General features: G+C 40.5%; 1 protein-coding gene across 10 annotated transcripts in view; it reads right to left on the reverse strand.

The window, feature by feature from the left end:
• Positions 1–21,452, reverse strand: part of TSPAN12 (tetraspanin 12) — a 92,691-nt gene that overhangs the window by 59,730 nt on the left and 11,509 nt on the right. Inside the window, exon 3 of one of the 10 annotated variants that reach the window (XM_061640089.1) lies at positions 11,823–11,958. The exons of the other annotated variants lie outside the window; for them this stretch is intronic. The gene's annotated coding sequence lies outside the window, so the exon portion shown is untranslated. The remainder of the gene's footprint in view (positions 1–11,822; positions 11,959–21,452) is intronic. 10 annotated transcript variants of the gene reach the window in all.

Consider the following 21,452-nt stretch of genomic DNA (forward strand, 5'->3'; position numbering starts at 1 on the left):
TGCTGTGAGCAGATGTGTTACTGAAGTATTACTTCTCTAAACATGGCAATCTGCTCCTCTCCAATATACTAATACCTTGGAAGAGCAGATTTCTCAATGGAGCAATTTTAGTGTTGGCTGTTCTCCCCAAAACTATACACCACAGGGACACCATAAGCCTTGAGGTTTTATTTTCTGCTTGTTATAAGATTAATAACTCCAGCAGCGATTTTATAACTGAAATCCACAAGGTACCATGATACTTTTCCTTCACTATATGTATAATTATCAGATTACTACAGAAAAAAGAAAGCCTTGCTCCAGCTGGCATGTATGGGGGAAGCCACTTGCGTGATTGAAGCTGAATGAATAATAGCCAGCTCATCAGAGACATGAACGAGGTTAAGATGATGTGGTTTAACAGGATCAATTCCAGTTGAAAAGATTTTACCAACTTCTGAATACTCGTAGCTTTGTTATCAGGTACAGGCAATCAGGAAAAGTGAAAATTAATAGGATTTTAAAATTAAGCATACATGATAGAATCCTAGAATTTTAGAGGTGGAAGGGATTTCGGAGATCACCAAATTGAACTCTGTGCTCAGCATTATATATATATATATATATATATATATATATGCACACACAGAGACACAAGCGCCATAGCATTTAAATTTCAGGCCACACAAAATGGCCTTATAAATATACCAATTCTGGAGGAGGATCAATTCAAGCCTTTACATTCCCCATAGAAAGGGGCTTGAGGGAAAATGATTGCCTCATCATTCAAACTTGGAACACGCATAGCAGCTTCAAAAGAGTGCCTTGATTTTAGATTAGAGAAAGAATGGAGGGCACGCACCCCTAGGGCAGAACCAAACGAGGGTCACTACTGGTATTTATTTCAGTCATTTATAATCAACCCACCCACCCATCAAAGAATACAGGAGCCTATATGGACCTTAACACTCCAAATCCTGTAGCAATATTTAACAGTTCAAAGAGAGGCCACAGAATTATATATTTCCCTGCCCTCTCTCCAGCCCTAACCATGTTTAACCATAATACTAACCAACTACGCTCTTAATTAGGCTTTAGATCAGAACTTGATCAACCATGAATTCTCTAAGAATTAACTATAGGGGAGAGGTGATTCACAACAGGGAGGGAAGCTAGCATAATTCTGAATTCTTAAGCACATCTATGCGACTGTAAGCATTATGGCAACATAGGCCCACAGTAGCTTGTTTGGACACTACTCATGAAACAATGGCTGAAAAATAGAGAGAGAAATTACTGATTACTGGAGCATGGATATCATCTACACTACTGTTCTGAGTCCGTGAAGTAGTCTGCCTACCCTTCCACGTAAAGGTCTATGACTAGCCTGGCGAACTTGTAAGTGACCTAGTCCCAGCATCATGGATGTGAACATACACTACCTGTAAAAAGCACATCAACAGGACTTGGGAACTGGTGGGAACCACAAGTGCCACACAAAACATAAAAAATAGAAGAGGGAAAGTTGGGGGAAAATAGAAGTTGGGTAGGGAAAAAGACTTTGAAAGTTGGTTGGAACTTGCCAACTGAAAACCAAGAATCGCCTTTAACAATCTATTTAGCTTCTATGTACACAATGGAGATAAAACCTGTATGTTTAACTTATATGTCTTTAACCCCTTACACCACCACACTGCTTTGCCTTAAGGAAAGATAAACTTAGACATATTAGTTTATATTCCCTCTCTCATTGAGCAGTTAACTGCATCAAACTATAATGAAGCACAAGACGTTTCCAACTGTAGCTTCTAATTGCTTTGACAACACAATCAATTAAGAAATATCTGTGCCATCTTAAGCAGTGCTACTTGATTTTACTCTCAGTTCCCTCCAAAAGCAAATGAAAACAAGGGGGTGACATGCAGTTGATGAACAAGCAAATATTAATTACATTTAGCAGCCTACACTCCAAGCAACTATGTGCAAGATAGAATCCTGTATGTTTGAGGCAGGAATGTCAGAAGAGCAGAGGAACAGCTGCAACTACAGCATGTTCCCTTGTCATGTAATAGGGTTTCAGCTATGAAATCTACAAGCACACCAGATAATATAGATAATGTGCTTATCAGACTTCAAGACCCCTTGGCCACCTTTTTCTTTCTGGCTTTCCTTCCTTTCTTGAGAAAAAAAGGACACTTGGCCCTAGAAAGACAGTACTAATAGATATAAAGAGTTAGGCTCGATTCATGATCTCATAGCAGACATGTCAGTGAAACCTTGTTTTGTCTGCTGCAGAAGGTGACAGATATACAGTATGTGATAAGTTAGCTTTAGGGTCACACACACTTTATTAATCGCTAGATGCTCTGATCAGTGATGCGAGGTGGAAAATTTTCAGTTTCACAGTTTCATTAGTAACAATTAATGGGTGCCAACTGCAAATAAATATTAGGCAAGCCTGGAAGTTTCAAAGTTTTGAGGACAACTGTCTGAAGCGGGGATCCTCCTGTATCCCTGGACACTCCCCATGCTGTTTAGAACACCAATTTCCCCAGGGTTCTAAGCTGCACCGGGAGCCCCCGTGAGTACAGGGGGTTCCCCACTTCAAACAGTGGCCTGCCAACTAGTGGAGAATAACGATGTGGACAGAGGTAACCAATTTGTCCTCCCAGCCCGCCCATGCTAATTTAAAACCTCATATCAAATGCACGAAGATGGCTACTGTGATTTATATATGAGAACTATCTCCTAAACAACTTAAGATAATCTAATTTACTTATTCTGAAATTTATAAACTAAAGAGGATGTTCTCAATTCTTTGAAATTATTTCCTTGAGGAATGTTTATGCAATATAAAAGAAGCCCATTTTGGATACATTTTTTTATTATCTTGCTAGCTATATATTAGTAAGTGACCCCAGTACTGCCTAGACAGCATGCTTAATTAGTCACATTCCAGGAAACAGAGGATATGCCCTCAGGGAATTCTCTCACTGCATCTTCCAATCCCATGCACTTCCTACTTGCCTGATACACCACCAACCTGCTAAACTGCTACCTAAGTAGATATTCTGAAGAAACATCTCTGTCCTGAAAGTTATCCATTTATAGTTCCATTTGTCTTGTGTAGTTAACACTACACCTTAAAGAGCCTGTATTAAAAGTTAACTTCCCCATTGGCTGGTTCCAAATCTGCAAGTGACATTAGATCTCTGTCTGCAGACTGAATTGGACTAGAATTCTTAAGCCACGTTCTAGCAGTACAGCATCCTTTTGAAGGGGGGGGCTTTTCTCATGGAGGCAGGAAAACAATATGGAGAATCTGTGTACCATGCTGCACGTCCAGATGTTTACTCTGGTAACCTTTTAGTTTTAAGGTCAACAAAGCAACTACCATCAATGAAGAGCCAGAGCTGAAAGGTCTGAATTATGTTTCTCTTTTGATTTCTTCTCTAAGTCGTCTGTATCTGTTGGTGTTTATGTTTCTCTGTATTTTCTAGTAAAAATGCTCTAAACTGATGTATTCTGCAAGCTCAACAATACATCCCCATACCCTGCCACTAATATTACCATTCAGTTCACATATGCTAGCAGTCCACAGACCTACACATTCCAAAACGAAATATCTGATTCCATACGATGAGTGGAAAAAAACTCAAAAATACAAGAAAGCCCATGAACTGTACATTTTCATTGTTTAAAAACAAAACAATATTAGGACAAATATTGGGATGAAGAGCAATATGGAAATGAGATAATACATTAATTAGTTAAAATCAGTACCGCATAGCAACACTGTAAAAGTTGCTTACAGGTTTTTATAGCTTGGACTACAAGCTCTGCAAGCTCAGTTCCATGAGATGGTGTAGCCAAGACCTACATACCACTCAATGGGGAAGTATACCTTCCTGAGAAAGACGTAATTGAGGGACAAATTAATCTGGATCTTTCAGCATATAAAAATTACATAATTTTTATAAATATTATTTGTTTGAATACTGGGTATGGTTGGAAAAACCCCACGGGCAAAGAATGGGAGCAATCATCCTGCACCCAGAAAGCATGCTTTCCAAAGCAATCCCTACCCTGGAGCAGAAACAGATAAATTGATGACAGTAAAGTAAAATGCTAATGTCAGAGAATGACATTTTAGGCAGAGTGATGGGACCAAGCTCACACAGGTAAGCAAGCGCCTGTCAGCTTATCTTAGTATGCAGCTCCTACTTTTACATTTTTCATGATAATACTTTACCTCACCTTTCAAAACCACTGGAATATTAAGGTAATGGAATCCCAATTTTAAGCACAATATTACTGGGAAATTCCTGTTGTTCAATACGTAGTGTCCCTTGAAGCAGCGCACAGATTGCGTTGTGCAGAGAAGCGGGTTGCAGAAAATATTTGGTTGAAAAATGGAAATGGACTGCCTTCAAGTCGATTCCGACTTATGGCGACCCTACAAATAGGGTTTTCATGGTAAGAGATATTCAGAGGAGGTTTACCATTGCCTTCCTCTGAGGCTGAGAGGCTGTGAGTGGTCCAAGAACTTCCCAAATCTCTCGGGGGGGGGGGAAGGAAGCATGTTACCACCTTTCTTTCTTTACATGTTTTGTAGAAAGAAAGGAAGCAGAAAGAAAGCATGGACGGAAAAGTTTGGGAGGGGGGAGAGAGAAATTACTAGACTGTCACAGAAAAGAGAAAGAACTTTAGACAGGAGAATCTAAAAAGAGAAGAAAGGCCAGAGATTCATGTAGTGAAACTGACAGGTATAAATTGTCACACACATGGGGTGACCCACAAAGAAGAAATACATCACCGAAAAGGAGAACAAAAGGAGATATCAATATGCATAAAAATCATATGCTAGTTTATATCTAGATGCAAATTTTAGAAATAATGACCATAATTTAAATAGAAATACAATAAATATCACCATAATGGGTAAGGCCAGGTGACCTCTGTGCCTGCTCAGCCTCAGTCTGGTTGCTAACTGCTGATGGGCTGCTTCAAGGGCCCTATTCTCCTTTTTTGTGGTGCCTTACCTTTAAAATGGGCTTGGAATGGGGCATCAAATAGAGGACCATCCTCTGTACAGTATAAAATCAGTCAAATGTATTATTACTGGACATTAAACAAAATGCAAAAATAAAAAAGTGGTGCAAAATCACAGCCTCAACCAATTGTTAATTTTCAGGTGACAAGCTAGGAACTAACTATCATAGCAGGTCTGAGAGATATTACAACATTCAGATATATTGCCAACTGTTCGGTAACAGATTTATTAGACCCCTCAAGGAAGCTACTCAAAAAGGTTTCTAAGGATCAACCAGGAAACCAAGATAAATTATGTGTTCTCCAAATCCTTGATAAAATTTACAGCCGAAGAACACACAAGAGACTGTTTCAAGTTCCAAGTGGTTGCAAGGATAGCATCTATCCTTGATGAGAACTTTAGCAAATCTGACATCTAGGATCTTAGAGACTAAAATGTTTAAAACGTATCAAGAAAGCTGCCCTTCGGTACTTAGGTATCATCAAGAAAATATAGATATGCTATACATTTGTTAGAGGCAGACAAAGTCAGGCCCAGTGACCATGGTGTACGTGGCCCATTCATTAGCTGACACATGTAACTCATGCACGTCCATATCTTTAATTCTCTGTTTAACCATAGATCTGGCATGCACTAATAAGTGTGACACTACTAAACAGTGATATTGGGAAAGTGGCCTGATTTAAACCCAATTTGCTCTTTCCCAATGATCTTATGGTCACTACTTCTGTAAATTAGGGCACACAGTGACATACAGTTTTATTTTCTTTGCATAAAGGATACTCATAATGTTGAGACTTGATGATACTTTTAAATAATATGCAATAAAATATTGCATATTATCCTTGGGAGAAGGATATAAAAATTACTGATTTAAAAATAATTTTATCCTACATTTCTATATTTTATCCTGCATTTTAAGGATTTTATGGATTTGTTTATAGTTTTTTGTATGTTTTTGTAATTTTAAATTTCTGTATGGTTTTATGTATAGCGTGTATTTTATATCTTTGTAATCCGCCTTGGGACTTGCAATCCGGGTGAGAGGCAGATTACAAAAATAAATGCATTATCATGTTGTTGTATATCTAAAAAACACCTCCAAAGGCAGCTAACACATAAAAACAAATAAAACAAATTATAAAACAAAAGTTTAAAAACAACATGCATACCAAAAGAACTATCACAGCAGAAAGCATCATAAATGTGACACTAAACAGTAATTGGCTTGCACCCAAAACTTGCTGAAATGCCAACTTTTCCCAGGTCACCAAAAGGCAAGCAGTGATGAAGCCAAGCAGGTCACAGCCTAGGTGCCACCATGAAAAGGGCCCCGTTGTGTACAAGCACCAGCCACACTTCAGATGGTGGGAATGCACAACAGCTGAGTGTTTGAGTAAGGAAAGAACAGAAGGGCTTTCCTGCGTCTTTGCCATTTTCCCTGTCAGTGCAACACTGTGATTAGTTTTGCTTCTTTCTCTTATGCAACAAAAAAACACAACAGCATCCTAGTGGGCCAAGATTGATTTATTATTTATTTATTGTGTTTGTATACTGCCCCATAGCCGAAGCTCTCTGGGCAGTTTACAGTAAAGCACAAGATGGGGGCTAGCTTTGCTCCTTCTGGCATGACCCTTTTCATATTCACACGTCAAAGATTCTAAGGCAGCTCGTGCTCTAAACTTGGAATAAGCTTGTTCTCCAAAACAGAAGTAGACCATGAGTAAAGTCTGCACACCTTATTCAGCTTGGCCCAAACGAGGGCTTTTCCTCCTCAACAGATGTAGCCATATATAGCCACCGTGAATGCCCATTAAACCGTCTCCACATCCACTTCAGAATCTTAAAATGTAAGAACACATGGCAGGAGCAAGAGAAGGAAGGCCTGGGAAGGTCTGATGCAGAGCTTGGAAAAGTTACTTTTTTGAACTACAACTCCCATCAGCCCAATCCAGTGGCCATGCTGGCTGGGGCTGATGGGAGTTGTAGTTCAAAAAAGTAACTTTTCCAAGCTCTGGGATGTGACTGGCAGGAGTTACATTGTCTAACCCAGCCTTCGCCAACATAATGTACTCCCTGCCATTTGCTGGCTGGGGAGCCTGATGGGAGTTCTCGTCCAAAATATCTGGAGGGCACCAGATTGGCAGAAGCTGCTAGTCCTATTCTAACAACTTTCCCATAATTTGCAAAGAAACAAACTTGACAGGCTTTCATTTTTATTTTGAGAAGGAATTGTGAGACATCTGTAATAATCTGTCAGTTTGGAGACACTACCAATATATGCTCAGCAGGCATGAAATATTTCAAAAAGATACTTTTTAAAAGAATTGGTAGCAGCATATCATCTGTATTTATTAAGAGCCCAAACTATGCATGTGAGAAGTTGGGAACAGTATTCTGGGTAATCCCCTCTCCCAAAAGAAAGGCCTGGTTACTACCCATCAGAAGAGGACATATAAGTGGAAGCCATCTGGCATCTGGATTATATATTCAATATGCACTTTTGGCTTTTGACTGCAAGAGAAAAACACACATCAGCCCACACAGCATCTGTGCTTCTAATATAATTTGTTCTTCTCAACACTTCCTCCTGCTGAATGATGAAGATTTCCAGATGAATCTATCTTGCCTATATCTCTGGATCCCAATACTACCATACTTCACAATGACACAGAAGTTGGGTTAATGTACAAAATAAAAACACAGCAGGCACTCACTGCTTTGTTTTTAATATGCAAAATTAAAGCAAGCATTCAATAAAATGAGCTCAAACGCCAACACAAAAAGCAATGTATGTATGAACAACACAGGAACGTTCCCCCAAAGTACGTCAATAAATCATAAACAAAAGTCCTGCTGCCTATCAAATAAAAGTTTCCTCTGTATTATTTGAGTCTTCAGAGCCAGTGTGGTGTAGTGGTTAGTGTTGGACTACAACCTGGGAGACCATGAAGCTCACTTGGGCCAGTCACTGCCTCTCAGCCTCAGAGGAAGGCAATGGTAAACCACCTCTGAATACCGCTTACCATGAAAACCCTGTTCATAGGGTCCCCATATCCGAGCTGCCATTTCAACCGCACGGAACTCCGCCAGGGGCATCCTCAGGTTTTTCCTTACTAAAAGAGGGCAATACATCCCGGCGGCTCTAAAAGTCTTTAGGTCCAAAATAATTTCCCAACTTCTTTACGGAGCTCCGCTATGGATCGGTGCATATAACCCTTCCGTAGAGGCAGTACTTTCCATCTTCCTAAGACAAATCTATGGTGTCCCCAGGTGCGCCCCCTCGGCGGCCCTTAGATTAGAATCTGGCCTAGTCTCGCTCGAATCCCAAGCGTGGACCATAGCCTTAAACTACTGGCTTAAAGTGTCATATGATCATACCCAAAGCTTGGAAAAGTTACTTTTTTGAACTACAACTCCCATCAGCCCAATCCAGTGGCCATGGTGGCTGGGGCTGATGGGAGTTGTAGTTCAAAAAAGTAACTTTTCCAAGCTCATACGCCTGTTTATCTCCCACTTCTGTGGGAAGATCCTTTCTCCTTGCTATGGGCCCAAACTTTTACTACTCATCTAGCGAGTATTGGCCTTTCACTTGAACACCTAGCATCCCAAGTTCCTGATATTGCTAAACACTCTGTTAGGTCCCGTCTCAGGGATATAGATTTCCAACGTGCAATCTCAGCAGCCACCTCAACATGCTCTCCAATCCACTTCGGCCTGACCTACGAGCCACTGATTTGCTCTACCTATTTGGCATTCCTCACAGTTCCCAAATATCGTCTAGCCTTTACCAAGGCTAGATTTAACTGTATAACCTCGGCATTACTAGAAGGGAGATTCCAGGGCATACCGTATGTAAACCGTCTATGTCTCTGTAAAGCTGGCACCATCGAAACTCTCTCCCATGTTATGTTTGAGTGCTCACTTTATGGTAACGAACGCTCTAAATTTATATCTCCCATTATAAATAAATTTCCACATAAGTCTCCTGATTGCTTACTTCTCTACCTACTGTCAGCTTCCAACAAAGATATTACTCTATCTGTGGCCAAATACATCTTCGCCGCTCAATCAAGACGTGGGGAAATCCTCCCTCCAGACGGACCTGTTGTTTTATTGTAACATGTTTTACCATTTTATTGTTTTATTATGGAAAGCTGCTCTGCAACCATTCTGTGTTACAAACGCTTTTGCCCTGTTTTTGCTTTTATGAATGTATTGGTCTATGACTGCAACAATAAATTTGATTTGATTTGATTTGAGGGTCACCATAAGTTGGGATTGACTTGAAGGCAGTCCATTTTTATTTGAGTCTCAGCTCAACTATCCTAGAGTTCTTGTACTGGATCCTGAACAGTTTGGCTGTGGTTCAGTAGCTCTGATACTGAAGAATTCCACCTAAACTGGGTCTTTCATGTTCTCTTTCACAAGCAGAAGAATATTCAACGTACACAACAGGGAACCCCCAATAACAGGCAGAGTGTTTTCCGCCATAGAAGAGAACAGGAAGTCCTTGCTCATGCCAGACTTCAGCTTGCATCCCTCGTGTGCAATCCAGCAAAAAGTTAAAATCAATTCATCTTATGCTCCAATCCAAAATACATCAAGACAATTTACAAATTTGGCAAATTATATTGTAGAATCTTCCTAGAGCCTCTGTAGAATCTCCCTGTGCCATTTTAAACTAGAACTGAAGGAATTGCTTTTTACTCCCCACATTTAGAAAACTAGTGCATAAAGAAGAGGGCTAGGCTAGAAACATTCATGCCTAGTGTTCTAGATTTTTACAATCAGGGATTTGTTTTATTTTTATATTGGATTTTTGTTTTAAAAAAATGTAAAGCCCACCTACAATCTGATGTAAAATAATGCAGGAAAAACTGTACCACATGATTTTGCTGAACATTTCATTCAGCTATGATTACCATCAAAATTAGGGGCCCTGAGAGCATGTTTAAGCACTTAAGGCTGCAAACCTATACACATCTTTGTGGGAGTAAGCCTCATTCAACACAACAGTACTTACTTCTGAGTTGCCATTCGTAGGATTGCACTGTGAAGTTCCATTTATATTGGTGGAACACACCTAGATTTCACAGGAGTGTGCCAAATGACCACAATCTGGTAAATAAGAATTGAAAGTGGGACCAGAGCTGTTGAAAATGGAAAATACTGCTTACTTATGTAAGCTTTCCTTCCATAACAACAATTGGCACTTTTTATCCTTACAATCTCTGGACAGTGGGCATTATGTTGAACCAAGTTTTACTAAAATCAAAGAACCTATTTCTACATAATGTGTTTATAGTCAGCACTTACACTTAACTGCAAGTACTGTATAAGCCTATTTAATGGGATGCAGACGGCCCTATCTTTCTCTGGAATGTGTGCATTATACAAAAGTCACATTCATTTCTATGAAACTTACTTAAGTGTAAACCTGCTACGCACTTCCACATAAGCTCAGTGATGCTGAAGCAAGCTTTAGTGCAATGAATGGGATTTACATTCAAGTAAAGTGTTTGAGATCAAGGTACTAGTCTACAGCAATCAAATAATATTCGAGTTCCTAAGACAGCACGGAATATCATTAAAAAAACAAAACAGAATGTGTGCCTTAAAATGCCAATAGATCAATAAAGTTAAAATTATCTGTAGGTATCAGTTGTGGTATATTTATTAATTACACTTATACCCTGCCTTTCTTTCCATGATTGAAACCCAAGGTGGCTTACCTATGGTTCCCAGGCGGTTTCCCATCCAGGCACTGACCAGACCTGACGAGTTGGCCTTATGTGCCTTCAGATCATAGCCTGGGACCATATTATAAACACAACACAACAAGTAACCAATTTAACATTTTCTACTTGTTACAGATGACTGCCTAAATCACTTCTGGTTTCATTTTAAATGATCAGAATGTTATATAGTCATCACCAGGAAATTGCTACTTTAATTTTTTGCTTGATGGCCAACAATCATGATTGCCTTGAAAATAAGTGATGAAGCCACACAGACCGTCATTTAGCTTTCAAGCTACATTTCCTGGGTTTAAATCAGATATTTTCTTAATAGTACAGATTCAAAAAACTAGCAGATGCTTTCCAAAGTTGGTGCTTTAATTGTCAATGTAGACATTACAGAAATGCACCGTTATGGCCCTAACGAAAAACACACAAAATGTATTTTTGCTAGTCATGGCACTGGGGAAATTTACAAGCCACAGTTAAATAAATAAATATCTTGTTGTATTTGCTTTCTTTCTTACATTTATATCCCACTTTTTTCCCCATCATGGAACCCAAGACAGTATACATGTGGTTCCCAAGCAGCTTCCTATCCAGGAACTGACCAGTCCTAAATCTGCTTAGGTTTAGCAAAGTGGTGGCCTTATGCCACTTCAGACTATACCTTGGAACCCAGGATATTTTAATGAAAATATTTTCTCATTACATATTTTACAATCTACTATTAAATTATCTTCGGCTTACATAGAAGCAAGATGTACTGAAAGTCAATGACACTAACTACTAAACAAAGACCTCATTCAAAGAAAGTTGATCACAACTATGAGCTCATTCCTATGACCAAACATTCCAAAAGTAAGTTGTCTTACCTAAAGATTAGCTAGCATGTCTGGAGGAACCAAAACAAATAATCAGCTTATCACATAGTGAGGTTTTCTACCGTGTGGTTGACTGGTCATCTGTATTACTACAAACTTGGTGTACATGTTTTACCACATTATATGTGATAAAGGCTGGGGTGTTTACCACACAGCAGGACTTACATAAGTTTTCTATGCGGCTGGGTGGTCATTTGTATTTATCTTCTGTATTACTCTGCCAATTTTAAGTAGCGTGTCCCCATTCATCAGGTAGAATGTGTGGTAAAACTGCTTGTCTGTACGGACTGTGGACTTTTTCCTGCATTAAAAATCAATGAAAAATTGAATTGTGCCACGAGTAAACCATACTCCATTCAGCTCGGGGCAAGGGGGTGGGAGTAGTTTTAATTAACTTTTACTAGATTGTGCCTAAGATGTTTAGGATGTGGCTGTTAGAAATCCTGGAGATGCTATTATTCATAATAATTTAAGCAAATTGTCACTACAAGAAACTAACATCCAAGGTCTATGTTGCAAAAAGGGGCGATTTCTGATTCATCTAGCAAAGTTGCAATCCTAAATAATGTTGTCATCTTTTATGCACTTAATTTGCTTAAGCTCATTATGTTAAGCAACAATTCTAAGCACGCTAACCTGGAAGCAAACTGTATAGGAAACTTGATCCTGTGCATGGTTACTCAGAGTAAGTCTCACAGGGTTCAGTAGGATTTTTCCCTTAATAAGCATGAATGCACATAGAATTACAGCCTTCTTTCATTTCCTCAAGAACTTAAGAAAAAGCATCCAAAAGTGATATAACCACATCAGAAAAACACATAAACAATAACAAATTATCACTCAAAGAAAACAAAGTGATTTTTTTGAGAGAAAAAAAGATTATAAAAAAAATTATGACCAATAAAACAAAGAAGTATTAATTAAAGGGTTTCGTTTTTTAAAAAGTCGTTACCTGGTATCTATATTATCATAATGAACATGTGTCCCAAAACCAATTGCAGAGGATGTTCCACAAATGAAGCATCACCACTGAAAAGGTGCTCCCCACAGTAGCCCTCTGCCTTAGTTAGGAGGTCTAAATTGGACATTTGTGAATGATGTGTGGATTCCAGAATAGACACACATCACTCTAAAACTTGATAATGAACTGATATTTGGACAGGATATTCTTATTACCAGAATGTTACTGTGGTGCTTGGTTAAACAAAAAAGCTCTTAGTCAAGTTCATGAATTTACATATTAGTTTCTATTTATTCTTCTTTGTAAGCTGCTCCAGGTACTTATTGTGGAAGAGCAAGATACAAATGCTAAATAACAACAAACAAATGGTGGAATCCAGAGAAGGGTTTTGAAAACAGCCTGAAAGGTCAGGCAGGTTCAGATGACAGAAGACAGCAGTTGGGTACATCAGACAAAGGCAATTTAGGACTTTAAATGTCAAAACCAACAATCTGGAATTGAGCTTTGTCTGGAAACAAACTGGCAACCCATTGTAGAACCTTCCATACTGGTGAGAGATGTTCAAACTGATGCCTCATTAATTTTCTTGTTACAGTACTCTGAACTAATTAAAAGCAATAGCACATATCAGTGATCTAACCGGCCAGCTCCAGGCGCTTTTGGATGAAACCGATTATCTAGATCCGTTTCAATCCGGTTTTAGGTCCGGTTTTGGCACTGAAACAGCCTTGGTCGCCCTGTATGATGACCTCTGTCGGGACAGGGACAGGGGGAGTGTGACTCTGTTGATTCTCCTTGATCTCTCAGCGGCGTTTGATACCATCGACCATGGTATCCTTCTGGGGAGGCTCGCGGAGTTGGGAGTTGGGGGCACTGCTTGGCAGTGGCTCTGCTCCTACTTAGCGGATCGTCGCCAGAAGGTAGTGCTTGGGGAACATTGCTCAACACCCTGGACTCTCCATTGTGGAGTCCCTCAGGGGTCGGTTCTGTCCCCCATGCTCTTTAACATCTACATGCAGCCTCTGGGTGCGGTCATCAGGAGTTTTGGAGTGCGTTGCCATCAGTACGCTGATGACACGCAGCTCTATTTCTCCTTTTCACCTTCTTCAGGTGAGGCTGTTGATGTGCTGAACCGTTGCCTGACCACGATAATGGACTGGATGAGAGCCAATAAACTGAAACTCAATCCAGACAAGACTGAGACACTGTTGGTGAGCTCCTTCCCTGCCCAGATGGTGGATGTTCATCCTGTTCTAGATGGGGTTACACTCCCCTTGAAGGAACAGGTTCGTAGTTTGGGGGTCCTTTTTGACCCTTCCTTGTCGCTTGAGGCTCAAGTGGCCTCGGTGGCACGGAATGCGTTTTACCATCTTCGCTTAGTAGCCCAACTACGCCCCTATCTGGACAGTGATGATCTTGCCTCAGTTGTTCACGCTCTGGTAACCTCTAGATTGGATTACTGTAATGCGCTCTACGTAGGGCTGCCCTTGAAGACAGTTCGGAAACTTCAGCTAGTGCAAAATGCGGCAGCCAGGTTATTGACGAGGACCAATCGGTCCGCGCATATAACACCTGTCCTGGCCCGCTTGCACTGGCTACCTATTTGTTTCCAAGCCAAATTCAAGGTGCTGGTTTTGACCTTACACGGTGTGGGACCGCAATACCTTGTGGAACGCCTCTCCCGCTATGAACCTACCCGCTCACTTCGTTCAGTATCTAAGGCCCTCCTCCGGGTACCAACTCATCAAGATGCCCAGAGGAGTGTTATTCGATCTAGGGCCTTTTCTGTAGTGGCCCCCAAACTGTGGAATAGCTTACCTCAAGAGATACGCCTGGCGCCTACGGTACTTTCTTTCAGGCGTCAGGTTAAGACCTGGCTATACTCCCAGGCATTTTAATGTTAATGTTTCATGTTTAACGTTTTAGTCTTGAATTTTGCTATTTTATTGTAATATTGTATTTTAACCTTGTTTTGTACACCGCCCAGAGAGCTACTAGCTATGGGCGGTTTATAAATGAAATAAAATAAATAAATAAATAAATAAATAAATAAATAAATAACCTAGACAGAGTACCATTCCAACTAAGCTTACTGAGAATGAAGTGCCAATCCTATTGTGATATGAATGTCCTGCTATAGTTTATTTATCTGCTGCCTTTGGGCCAAAAAGCCCCCCAAGGTAGATCACAAAGAATATGCACAAACACAAGTGGGGGGGGGGGAAATACAATGTACAAAAAATTAAGACAATGAAAATTTAACATTTCAAAAAAAAAAGTCAGAAAGAGCAGGGGTGAGGGGGCAAGGCAGTTAGAAACTTGCCCCTTGATGGACCCAGCACAGTCTCACCCCTGCAGCAACACCTCTCAGATAGCAGCTCTTCCTTATGAGGGTCCAGGCAGAGGGGTGGGGCAAGGCAGGAGGAAAAAGCTTGCCCTTTGATGGGCCCAACGCAGTATGACCACAGAAGCTCTAAGTTCCTGTTTTGATTGGATCCTCTGGCCTTGATCTTGCAGATTATATACATTCTGAAATATTATTTTAAATGTTTTATCATCAGTTCTGCAAGTGAATTGCAGTTCTGCTTATTTGTATTCTAAGGAAAACTGGTTTTGGTTTACTATACTGAAAAAAAAATTAAGGGCTGTTACACGTTCACAAAAAATCAGCCATAAGATTTTTTAGTACAAATTAAATTGCAGTCCATGTGGGCTTTCATATGGCTCTGCCACTATCACAGCTAGCTTGGGCCTCAGAAGTTAGGAATGTGGTGGGGACCTGAGACACTTTAAGACTTAGTTCATATACAACAGGAAACTATGGTTTCTGCTACAAGAACAATCTATATCGAGTCTTAGGATCTCACATACACATGCCACCTTTATGAGGCAGAGAAGCATTATTCAGTTATAGACTACTCAAACTTCCTTGTTTTGTCCAAACTTGGGAAATTATGATTTGCTTAAAGTTATAGTTTGTCAACAAACAAGAATCTGAAACTACAGTTTAATCCTGGCTTGATCTTATCAACTGTAATTTAAACAAATCAAAGTTAGTCGTATTTGGATGTCAGAGGAAAGAAACTATGGTTAGCTTAAAATCAAGAGCAGCACCTTTCAATGTCCTACTCACAAGCACAAAAGAGGAAAGGAGAAGATCATGATAGTGAGGATTTTGCCAGGGTTTTCTGTTACATCTGAATCAAGCCTAAGTGTCAAAAAGTGAAGTCCAAGGCAGAAGGCTTCTTCATCAGAAAACATCAAAGTGTAAGTCTGGAAATTATATTTCTGTATCTCATATGTTATATAAAATTCTACAGAGAATTTCTACAGAGAAACTATGATTTTCACAGAAAAAGCAAGATACCCATAGGAGTAGTGGATCTTTCAAACCTTGCTGGAGGTCACGTCTGGCTTGGAATCTTTATTCTCAGTGGAACAATCTATTCAAATTAAATCAGACTTGGCTTAAATAGAAGTGCAAGGAACTACACACTGTCAATTGTGTTGATGTTTTCCAAATCTTCAGATCCTATGCAATTCTTCTGGTTGATACTGGACATTAAACAGCCCAATGCTGTTTCTTTGCAATACCGTGTCACTGGAAAATTCTACACATTATTTTCCAGAAGGTACACAGTTGGCTATATATTACAAATGCACATGTGTCAAAAGGACGATGTCTATATATGAAGCCTGCCAGGTGGTAGTAGCTTTACTTTTGAACACCCATTAACTTTGTGGGTGAGTGCAAAACAGTCCAGTTCTGCAAATGGTGCTGAGGAATGCAACTAGCTCTTCAATGTCCAGCTGGAATTTGTAATTGTTCTGCAGTTTTAGGATTCTTTGTAATGTGATTTTATTTGCTCTTTTACTGTCATGGATTGGTGTTGTGAAATTCTTTTTTTTTTTTACTATTGTCCATTGCCCCAAGATCTTCAGATATAGGATGGGTTATAAATATTTTAAATAAGTAGATAAAAGCTATTGCCTAATTTTTAGCAACAGCCTCTGAAGTACTATACATAATATTCCAGCTTCCTAGACACCAACATATGTTGAGATTACCTATGTACACAGAGGGTAATTGGAAGGTATATAAAGAGATGCACCCTATTAAGGTGAATTACTGGAGAATCTGCTTCATTGCTAAAACAACAAGTACTGGGGCAACATCAGGATAGTACATTCCAATTTAAACTTTCTACTAAAAGATTGCTTATCTGTTTTCCAGAGCAAATGCCATTAAATAATGCTGAGCCTTTTCCTGAAGGGATAATTGTCCTTCACTCCAGGAAAGACAGAACATCCTCTGAAGAAAATAAACACACCGGGTCAGTTCTAGGGCCCATCCTGTCTCCACACAGTTCCAAATGCTGAAATTTATAAATGCAAAAAATCATTAATTGAAGACCTCCATTCCATGTAATTCACTTTACAGGACATCCTGAGCTTGACATCAACCATCTTGGATAATCTACTGTTAGCCCTCCTCTGGGTGCCTACTCAGAGGGAAGTTGGGAGTCTGGCAACAAGGGAGAGGGCCTTCTCAATGGTGGCCCCCAAATTATGGAATGATCTTTGTGACGAAGTGCGTCTGGCGCCAACACTATCATCTTTTCGGCGCCAGGTCAACTCTTTCCTCTTCTCCCAGGCATTTTAGCATGTGTTTTTAAATTGTTTTAAAATGTTTTTAAATGGTGTTTTTAAATTGTTTTTGTGTTTTAAAATTTGTATATTTGTTTTTAATTGCTGTAAACCGCCCAGAGAGCTTCGGCTATAGGGTGGTATATAAATGTAATAAATAAATAAATAAATTTCTGTCCTCCACAAGGTTGCCTAGTTATTAAGTGCACATATACCACTGTCTACATATAATTTCACTCATTTTTATACCAATAACCGTTGATTCCTACAGATGCACTGTAGGTCCTACGTAATATGAAAGGATAAGCTACTGTGTCCTGTTCATTTTTCCAGATTCTGGCTTCATATGCATCTCTCACAGGATTGACAAATTATAGCCTGTATACAGAGTGCCTCTTTTTGTGGCTCCCTGTGTATTTTTTAAGAACAAAATTGAATACATGCCTGCAGGCCAGCACAATGTCAACCTCAGCACCTTGAAAGTAGCTATTTTTACTTAAAATTTGAAAATTGCCCATTTTTCCCCTGCTGCACTAAACACCAATTGTTGCAGGCTTTGGAAGATCAGAAACTTCACATAACAGATAAAGTATCTTAAAAGCAACTACCCTCCAAGAACCTGCCATAACAAGTCTGTGTCAGAATAATAAAGAAATAGAGGCCTGCTTGAAACACCAAGTTTAGGCCTGCCCAGCATAGATAACTGTTGATGGGAAGGTATTTCTTAAGAAAGTCAAGATTTCTCTCCAGCTTACTTTTTGTTAAACCCAGACAGAGGCAGAAAGACTCTCTGTACTGTTGAAATTTGGTGCTAGTATTCTATACATGGTTGGTTTTCATCTACCAGCCCTTACAGTATGACCCAGTGCAAACAATGCTTATCTATGGTTTAGCACAAACTGTGGTTTGTTGCCTTAAACTGGTTAAGATCACAGGTAATTAAAAAAAAACATGGGTTTGCTTGCCAAGCTTTCCCCACAAGGGGCATATAGTATTTTATTAAGTTGTGTTTGCATAACTAAATAAAATTCACACGCACACTGTAAGATTTACCCGACATCTTGCAAGGAGAGAGGTAGGAATGTAATTTCACATTCTTGTTTGCAGCCAACTATTAACTATGGATTAGGTCCTCATACTTAATGCTTAGTCATGCAGATTAAGGCACTTCACCTGTATGACAAGAATTGACATCTGGGTCCACTTAAGATATGTTTGATGTAGGATCGAGGTAGCCCATGAGCTGCCCTACAGATGTTGTTGGACTACAACTCCCATCATCCTTGATCACTGGCCACGCTGGCTGGAACTGATGGGAGTTGTAGCCCAACAACAGCTGGAGAGCAACTCATTGGCTATCCCCAGCACAGGGGATTAAAAATTATATTTGGCCTGAATTGCAGTTTGCAATCCAGTACAACTTGGTTAGCAAGAATTCAGTTGTTACAAGTACTGGGGAGAAGCACTGGATTTCTCAAATTCCACTAGACCTTTATTGCAACCTTGTAATCCTAATAGGACCCACTGAGTTCAATGTGACTTGCTCAAGTGTGACTATGTATAGAACTGCAACCTTAGTAGTTCTAGTACAATTAGTTATGCAGGAGTCAGTCACATTCAACTTAATGGGACTTACTTCTGAGATAGCAGCATTATCCTGTGCGTGTTTAGTGTTACCAGGCCTTCATATCAAGATGGTGCCCAGTCGTGACTAGTGAGGCACTGGAATAGTTGACACAGCGATATCATTCCAAGGCAAAGACCGAACAAACATATCCAATTCAACTTGTAATAGTCCAGCAAAATAGGTGATCAATCACATTTAACAGATAAGGAAAGCTAAAAATAGTGGCTTGCTCAGCCTGAGGGGCTGATCTTAGGCCCAGCACCATCTTCACATCATTGCCCCTACACAGGAAGCTGCCTTATACTGAGTCAGACCATTGGTTGATCTAGTTCAGTATTGCTTCTACTGGCTGGCAGCCGCTGTCCAGGATTTCAGACAGGGAACATTTCCAGCCCTATCTGGAGATGCCAAGGGTTGAACCTGGAACCTTCTGATGCAAAGCAAATGCTCTAGCAGTAAGCTTCAGCCCTCCTCCTCTTCAGCTGTTGCTTAATTCACTTTCAACAGCCATGCTGCCATCTCCTCCTGTCCTTCCCTGCTGAGGAAAGGATGTCCTGCCCACATGGAAAAAGCTTTTTATATGGCAGAGATGTAAGAGGGCAAAAGAGAGGGAGCAGAACCAGCCAGCACACATTATAATGGGGGAGGGGGGAAGGGAGAGGATCAGAAGGTCCACACAGATCTGGAGCCAGCCCAGGCTGTTGTGGAAATTGAATGCGGCACGAGAGAAGGGATGCAGCACTGAAAAATGGAGACACAGCAGAAGAGCAAAAGAAGAGGCTGATCTCAAGCTAGTGTTTGAAAGTATGTGAAGATTGCCAAACAAGACACGTGAAGATCTTTTTGCCTCTCAGGAAGAACTCTGGTCAACATGTGTTGGGCAATCTCCACATGATTGCAACTTTTATGCAGCAGCTTGAGACCTTCTTTTAGCTCTTCTGGAGTTGAGTCTAGGCCTTCTGTGGATTCCACTGCACTCTTAATTCAGAAAGTACTCAAAGCAGATTCTAAACTAGCCTTTCCCAACCTGCCCTCTAGCTGTTGTTGGACTACAAGTCGTATGATCCCAGACCAACAGCCATGCTGTCTGGGGCTGATAGGAACTGTAATGCAGTGCACCTGGTTGTGGGACCTGTGACCTTCCTGATATTGTAGGATTGCAAATCCCATCAGCCCCAGCCAGCATAGCCAATGGCAAAAGACGATGCAAGTTGCAGTTCAACACCACCTGGACGGCCACACATTTCCTCATCCTTGTTCTAACCTAAAGTCCAATTTAAGCCCAATACTAGTTGTGAAACAATACCTGAGTTGGGTTCCATATAGCTGCCATTTTGTTTAAACCAGATCAGGTCACCTTGCCTATACATGCATTATTAGGATACCGGGGATCTGTAGGTCAGGCAAGTGCCATGCTGGCATACTACAGCTTCACATACAGGAACCGGTGCAAACACGTTGCGAACAGGGCCTGTTTCTGAACAGGGCCTTAAACTGAAGAAAGACAGAGAGAGAGAGATTATCTGGACCCATTCCAGTCAGGATTCAGGCCTGGTTTTGGCACTAGAACTATCTTGATCACCCTGACTGATGATCTTTATGGGAAGAGAAAGAGAGAGAACATGAGATCTTAATGCTTTTCCTTGACCTCTCACTGGCTTTTGATACAGTCAACCATAGTATCCTCCTATAGCAGCTATGGGGATTGGGAGCTGAAGACACAGCAATGTGGTGGCTCTACTCCCGCGTGCAGGCCCATTTCCTGAGAACAGTTGTGGGGGACTTCCGATCAGCCACATGGCAGTTATCCTGCAGAGTCCCAAAAGGTTCCACTTTGTCCTCCATGAAACCACTGGGAAACGTCATCAGGGAATTTGGAGCATAGTGTCATCAGTATGCAGATGGTACCTAGCTCTCTCTCTTTAACATCTGAATCAGAGAGCAGTGCGGGGACTGTACCATTGTAATGGGCTGAATGTGGGCCAATAAACTGAAATCAAACCCTGACAAGATAGAGTTGCCATGGGTTGGGGGTTCTTGCATCCAGGAATGGGGGAAACCATCTATTTTGGACAGGGTCACACTCCGCTAGAAAGAACATGGTCATATGTTTTAGATACTCCAAAATCCAACACCTTCACAGGGAATCTACGGTCAGGTATTGCTATTCCTGAACAGAGATTTCATTTGCACAGTAATCCATGCCCTGGTACCCTCTCAACAGGATTACTGCAATGTGGTCTATGCCGGGCAGCCTTTGAAAATCATTTGGAAGCTGCAATTAGTGGTACAGCCAGTTGGAACCATATAACACTAATCTTGAGGGATCTGCAATAGTTGCCTATATGTTTCTGAGCCCAATTCAAGATGTTGAGTTGGCATACAAAGTTCCAAACAACCTAGGGTTCAAATACCTAAAAGAATGCCTCTCCCTATGTATGCCTGCCTGGGTTTTAAGATCAGTAAGGGAAGCTCTTCTCATCACTTACTCAACAGGGTGACACAATAGAGCAATATATGTCATTCTCCGTGGTAGTGCCCTAAGACTGGAATAATGCCC

This window comes from Rhineura floridana, chromosome 8 (assembly GCF_030035675.1).
Source record: "Rhineura floridana isolate rRhiFlo1 chromosome 8, rRhiFlo1.hap2, whole genome shotgun sequence".
Classification (NCBI taxonomy): domain Eukaryota; kingdom Metazoa; phylum Chordata; class Lepidosauria; order Squamata; family Rhineuridae; genus Rhineura; species Rhineura floridana.